At 53.0% G+C, this 6,657-nt stretch overlaps 1 long non-coding RNA gene across 1 annotated transcript; it reads left to right on the forward strand.

The window, feature by feature from the left end:
- Nucleotides 1-2,501: 2,501 nt before the first annotated feature.
- LOC140709679 (uncharacterized) lies at nucleotides 2,502-5,294 on the forward strand. The gene is made up of 2 exons (XR_012090384.1): nucleotides 2,502-2,762; nucleotides 5,063-5,294. It is a non-coding gene; the product is annotated as an uncharacterized lncRNA (long non-coding RNA).
- Nucleotides 5,295-6,657: the final 1,363 nt, after the last annotated feature.

Raw genomic sequence — 6,657 nt, forward strand, 5'->3', positions numbered from 1 at the left:
GAGGCACAGAAGAGTTAGGTAATTGGCTGGGCATGATGGCTCATGCCTGTAATCTCAGCACTTTGGGTGGCTGAGTCGGGTGGATCACCTGAGATCACGAGTTCAAGACCAGCCTGGCCAACATGATGAAAACCTGTCTCTACAAAAATACAAAATTTAGCTAGGCATGGTGGCATGCTCCTGTAGTCCTAGCTACTCGAGAGGCTGAGGTGGGAGAATCATTTGAACCCAGGAAGGGGGTTGCAGTGAGCCGAGATCATGCCACTGCACTCCAGCCTGGGCAATAAAGCGAGACTGGGTCTAAAAAAAAAAAGTTAGGTCATTTGCCTAAGATACTGCAATGAATGGTGGAGCTGGGACTCAAACCCCAGGAAGTTTGGCTGTAGAGGCTGTGCTTTCAATGAAGTGGGCATGTCCATATTGATTACTTTATAAGGGGAGTGGGCAGGGGAAACCCTGAATTAAGTGATGTGGAAGTTTCTAGCACTTAAGATGTGAGTTAGTCTTCCTTCTTCTGTGGTAAGTGATGTTTACAGCAGCTGGTGGCTGGACTGTCCCCAGGTGGCCAGCAGCTTCTGGAAGGGGGTTCTGAAGCCTGAACAGGGGCTAAAAGGCTGGGGTTTGGTGTGGTCTCTTCAGCGTCCTATCTCAGAGCTCATTTATCTTCCTCTCAGCACTGCTCCCAGGAAGTCCAGTGTGGCTTGATCCTTGGTACTTGGTAAATGTCAATCTAAAATAGAAAAGCTTTGCTAAATCTCAAGGAGAGACAGTCTCACTGTCTGTGGCCCAGGCTGGAGTGCAGTGGATCACTAGGGCTTGAGCCCTCGAACTCCTTGGCTCAAGCAATCATCCTCCCTCTGCCTCCCAAGTAGCTGGGATTACAGGCATTCACCACCATGCCCAGGTAATTTCTTAATTTTTCTTAATTTTTTTAGAGACAGGGTCTCGCTGTGATCCCCAGACTGGTCTCGAACTTTTGGACTTAATCAATTCTCCCCCCTCAGCCTCCCAAAGTGCTAGGATTACTGGCGTGAGCCACCATGTCTGGCCTAATCTCTGGGAGTTTAAACCCAAGGTAAACTGAATTCAGTTAAAAAAACCTTTGCCTGGGGCTGCTTATGTCAGGTCTTCTACTGGGTCCTGGAGATAATGGGGTGCATTGAGAGGTCATCTGGACCTCAGGATGCTCCCAGTTCAAAGGGGGAAATGCAGAAGTCTACAGGCAGATTGTGGGCAGTGGACCCCAAATTAAATAAGAATCAGCCACCTGGGAGGGGCAGGAAGTGTTCCTGCCCTTGGTAATGGCTCAGGCAAAGACAAAGACACCATTTCTTTTGGCCAGGGCTGGGTGGTGGTCTGGCAGATCAGATAAATCTGATTGTGGAGTAAGGAATTTACCTTGAGGGAGAGGAGGACGGTTTTTAATTCTGGAAAAGTAAAGTCAGGTTTGCATTTAGGGAGAGTCATTCTTGCCCGGGGCTAATGCCTGTAATCACAGCACTCTGGGAGGACAAAGCGGCAAGATCCCTTGAGCCTAGGGGTTTCCAGATCAGCCTAGGCAACATAGCAAGACCCCCTTCTCTTAAAAAAAAAAAAAAAAAAAAGCGCGGTGGCTCACTCCTGTAATCCCAGCACTTTGGGAGGCCGAGGCGGGAGGATCAGGCCGAGGTCAGGAGATCCAGACCATCCTGGCCAACATGGTGAAACCCCGTCTCTACTAAAATACTAAAATACCAACAAAACAAAACAAACAAACAAAAAAACCGGGCGTAGTGGCGCGCGCCTGTAGTTCCAGCTACTTGGGAGGCTGAGGCAGGGGTATCACTTTAACCTGGGAGGTGGAGGTTGCAGTGAGCCAAGATCGCGCCACTGCACTCGAGCCTGGCAACAGAGCGAGACTCCGTCTCAAAAAAAAAAAAAACAAAAAACAAACAAAAAAAAAACAGCCGGGTGTGGTGGCGAGTGCTGGTTTTAGCTACTCGGGAGGCTGAGGTGGGAGGATCGGTTGAGCCTAGGAGGTAGAGGTTGCAGTGAGCTATGATCGCGAAACTGCACTCCAGCCTGGGCGATAGAGCAAGACCCTGCCTCTAAGAAAATAAACAACAAAAACCAAAGTCTATTAAGGAGGGTCTCTCGGAGGCAGGAGAGGAAGCAGGGAGAGGCACAGGTAGGGTGAGGGGCCGCTTTAGCGTGGGGCGGTAGGAACGCAGGAGTGGCTAGGACTAGCGTGGGGGGATTCCGCCCTGGCGCTTTCCCTGGCTGGCTCTCCCATGCTCGCGCCTCATTCCCCTTGCTTGGTCTTCGCTATGTGGGCTACTCCTGGGCCGCCACGGACTGACACCTGAGCCAGGCCTCAGTCATATCACGGCCTGCTCCGTAACTCCGAAGTGGCGGCCGCTAGCCCGGTCCTGCAGCCGGCCCTGGAGGGTTTGGGCAGGTGCCGCCCCGCAGGCCCCGCCCCACCGGCTCCGCCCCTCCCAAAGGCCCCTCCCCCGTCGCCCGCGCGCCAGGCCCGGGCGGCTCCTACGCGCTTGGCGGGAGATAGAAAAGTGCTTCAACCCGCGCCGGCAGCGGCTGCAGTTCCTGCGAGCGGGGAGCGCGGGACCTGCTGACACGCTGACGCCTCCTAGCGCGGCCCGGGGCCCGGAGCGACCGGAGCAGCCTGGGTCCTGACCCCGGCCCGGCTCCCGCTCCGGGCTCAGCCGGCGGGCGGGCGAGCGCTGCGCGGTCCGGGCCGGGGGCATGTCTCGGCGTACGCGCTGGTGAGACAAGTCGGGCGGGCAGAGGTCCCCTCCCCGTCCCTTTAATTCACCCCTCCCCCACCCAGCTCCCCCAGACCCTCCCCAGGCTCCCTCCAAGCTAGGGGTGTGTGTGTGTTGGGGGCGGGGTGTTTCCGCGGAAATGCTGCGTCCTGGGCCCTCTGAGGCAGGGGCGCGCGTAAAGCTGGGGGGTTCTTGGGAGTCCCTGCGGCTACCCGGGCCTGCTGGGCCTCGGAGCTGGGACGGGCGGGTCTCCTGGGACCCGGGCCAAGCCCTGCATGATGTCATTTTGTCTCCCGCCTAATTGCGGGATGGGGGTGGGCCGGCTGGTGTCAGCTGGCAGGGCCTTCGCCGGGGAGGAAGGCGACCCCTGGGGACGAGAGGGAGTCTCCAGAGCCCCAGCCAGTGGGAGGCCGAGCCTGGGAGGCACTTGTTCCAGCCTAGTTTTGGGTCAACTTGGTGGGTGGGCTTTGCTCCTCAACATTCCGGGGAGCACAGCCCCCCAAGCCCTCTCCTCTGGACTGAGAAGGGTGCTGAGTTGGGGGCTCTTTTGTCTCTCCCACCTGGGTTCCGCGCCCCAGCTTGGTTCCGTTTGAGACCTCTCTTCCTGTTCCCACGAGGAGTTTTGGGCAGCTGGGGTTGAAGGTGCGGGGGAGAGAGTCCCTGGGGCAAAGGCAGGAACTGCGGTCTCCATTTTACTTATTTCCCCAAAGACTTAAGTGGCAGAGCCGAGCCCGGACCCCGGAGCTAGGTCTGTGGCTCCAGATTCCTCTCTTACACCTGTGCGCCTGGGGCCTCAGCTCCAGGCTTTTCAGCCTGCCTGGGAGACAGGACAGTGGGGTCCTGACCTCTACCCTGCCTGGATCCCTGCAGCTCAGATAACCCTCGGTCCCTCTTTTTTTTTTTTTTTTTTTTTTTGAGACGGAGTCGTCTCCTGTCGCCCAGGTTGGAGTGCAGTGGCTCTCACTGCAACCTCCTCCTAGGTTCAAGCGATTCTCCTGCCTCAGCCTCCCAGGTAGCTGGGACTACAGGCGCGTGCCACCACACCGAGCTAGTTTCTTGTATTTTTGGTAGAGACAGGGTTTCACCATGTTAGCCAGGGTGGTCTCGATCTCCTGACCTTGTGTTCCGCCCGCCTCTGCCTCCCAAAGTGCTGGGATTACAGGCATGAGCCACCGCGCCCAGCCAACCTTCGGTCCCTCTTTAGACGATAGCCTCATCTAAAGATGAAGCCTTCCATCCCTCTAGATTTTTGCCTTTTCAGGCTGAGGATAGGGATATAAGCACAGGGACTATGTTCCTCAGGCCCCATTTTCCCAGGGGCAGCACCACTGTCCAGGAAGTTTTTTGTTCAGGCACCTATCAGACCCTGCCCTGGTTTTTTGTTTGTTTGTTTGTTTGTTTGTTTTGAGACAGGGTCTCGCTCTGCGGTCCAGGCTGGAGTGCTGTGGTGCAATCATAGGTCACTGCAGCCTCGATCTCCCACCTCAGCCAGCTGGGACTGCAGGCTGAGTAGCTGGGACTGCGGGCACGCGCTGCCACAACTGGCTAATTGTTTTGTTGTTTATTTATTTAGGAGACAGACTCTCGCTCTGTCGCCCAGGCTGGAGTGCAGTGGCACAATCTTAGCTCACTGCAACCTCTGCCTCCTGGGTTCGAGGAATTCTGTCTCAGCCTCCCGAGTAGCTGGGACTACGGGCAGCATCCCGGGTTCCTGCCAACGCCTCTCCCTCCGCACCTCCTCGAAAGCAGAAGGAGCAGAAGCAGCAGAAGGAGCCGGCTCCGGCCTGGCTAGCCCAGAGAGGGGCTCCCACAGTGCAGCGGCGGGCTGAAGGGCTCATCAAGCGCGGCCAGAATGGACGCAGAGGCCGAGTAGGCACCGAGAGGAAGCGAGGGCTGCTAGCATGTTGTCTCCTCTCACTCTCACCTCAGCCTGCCAAGATGTTGGGACTACAGAAGTGTGCCACCACACTAGTCTTATTTATTTATTTAATTTATTTCTGAGACAGAGTCTGACTCTGTCGCCCAGGCTGGAGTGCAGTGGCACAATCTTGACTCACTGCAACCTCTGCCTCCCAGGTTCAAGTGATTCTCATGCCTCAGCCTCCCAGGTAGCTGGGACTACAGGCGTACAATACCACACCTGGCTCATTTTTGTATTTTTTAGTAAAGACGGGGTTTCACTGTATTGGCTAGGCTAGTCTGCATCTGGCCTCAAGCAATCCGCCTACCTCGGTCTCCCAAAGTGCTGGAATTACAGGCATGAGCCCCTGAGCCTTTCTGATTTTTTTTTTTTTTTTTAGGTAGAGATGGAGTTTACCGTGCCAGCCCTGTCTGGAACTCCTGAGCTCAAGTGATCCACCCTCCTTGACCTGTCAAAATGCTGGGATTACAGGCATGAACCACTGCGCCCGGCCTCAAATCCATTTTTTAATTCATTTGTTTCTGTTTCTAAGTCATCTTCTTCATCTCCACTGCCATCCCCTTAATTCAATTGTAGTCTTGTGAAGGTAGTAAAATAATGAAAAATTTTAAGTTGTTTTTAAGGTTCAAGAAAAAACCCAGAACATTTTGGTTTTTTAAAAATCAAAACATTTTATTCAATGGGATAAGAACAAGTAAAATTGTTCATCTTAGCTAGAGGAAAGCTGCGCTGGATATTGCATAGCTTTTAAATCAATTCACCCAAAAATCTGAGTAAGGTCTGTAGGCTAGTTAATTATATCATACCAATGTCAAGTTCCAGGTTTTGAAAAAGTACCATATGGGCCGGGCACGGTAGCCCACACCTGTAATCCCAGCATTTTGGGGGGCAAGGTGGGTGGATCACCTGAGGTCAGGAGTTCAAGACTAGCCTGACCAACATGGAGAAGCCATGTCTCTATTAAAAATACAAAATTAGCCGGGCGTGGTGGCGCATGCCTGTAATTCCAGCTACTCGGGAGGCTTAGGCAGGAAAATCACTTGAACCTGGGAAGTGAGCCGAGATTGGGCCACTGAACATGATTTTACCTGGGCAAAAAGAGTGAAACTCTGTCTCAGAAAAAGTACTATATGTACTATATGGTAAGACACTACCATTAAGAGAAAATGAAGGCCAGGCACAGTGGCTCATGCCTGTAATCCCAGCACTTTGGGAGGCCAAGGTGGGGTTTGAAGCTTGAAGCTAGGAGTTTGAGACCCGCCTGGGCAACACAGCAAGACCCCTTCTCTACACACACACACACACACACACACACACACACAATTAGCCGGGCATGGTGGTGTGCGTCTTTATTCCTAGCTACTTGGGAGGTTCAGGTGGGAGGATCACTTGAGTCCAGAAGTTAAAGGCTGCAGTGAGTTGTGATAGCAGCACTGCACTCCAGCCTGGGTGACAGAGCAAGACTCTGTCTCTGAAAAAATAAAGCAAAAATAAAGAATAAAATGGGAAAATGGATGATGGGTACATGGGACTTTTCCGTACTATTTTTTACGATTTCTTGTGTGCCTATGGTTATTTCAAATTAAAAAAGTTTAAAAAATTATCTACCAGCCGCAATGTGGGGAGACCCTATCTCTACAAAAAATACAAAACTTGGCCATTGTGGTTCCAGTTACTTAGGAGGAGGCTGAGGTAGGGATCGCTTGAGCCCAGGAGGTTGAGGCTTTGGTGATCTGTGATCGTGCCACTGCACTCCAGCCTGAGTGACAGAGTGAGACCTTGTCTCAAAGAAAAAACAAATCATCTAGGAAAAGATGCATAGCAAGTTTTATTTCTATTTCATTTACATCAACTGCTATAATTTTTTTTTCTTCTTTGAAATGGAGCCTTGCTCTGTTGCCAGGCTACAGTGCAGTGGCCTGATCTCAGCTCACTGCAACCTCTGCCTCCTCGGTTCAAGAGATGCTCAGCCTC

This window comes from Chlorocebus sabaeus, chromosome 2, assembly GCF_047675955.1.
Source record: "Chlorocebus sabaeus isolate Y175 chromosome 2, mChlSab1.0.hap1, whole genome shotgun sequence".
NCBI classification, from domain to species: Eukaryota; Metazoa; Chordata; class Mammalia; order Primates; family Cercopithecidae; genus Chlorocebus; species Chlorocebus sabaeus.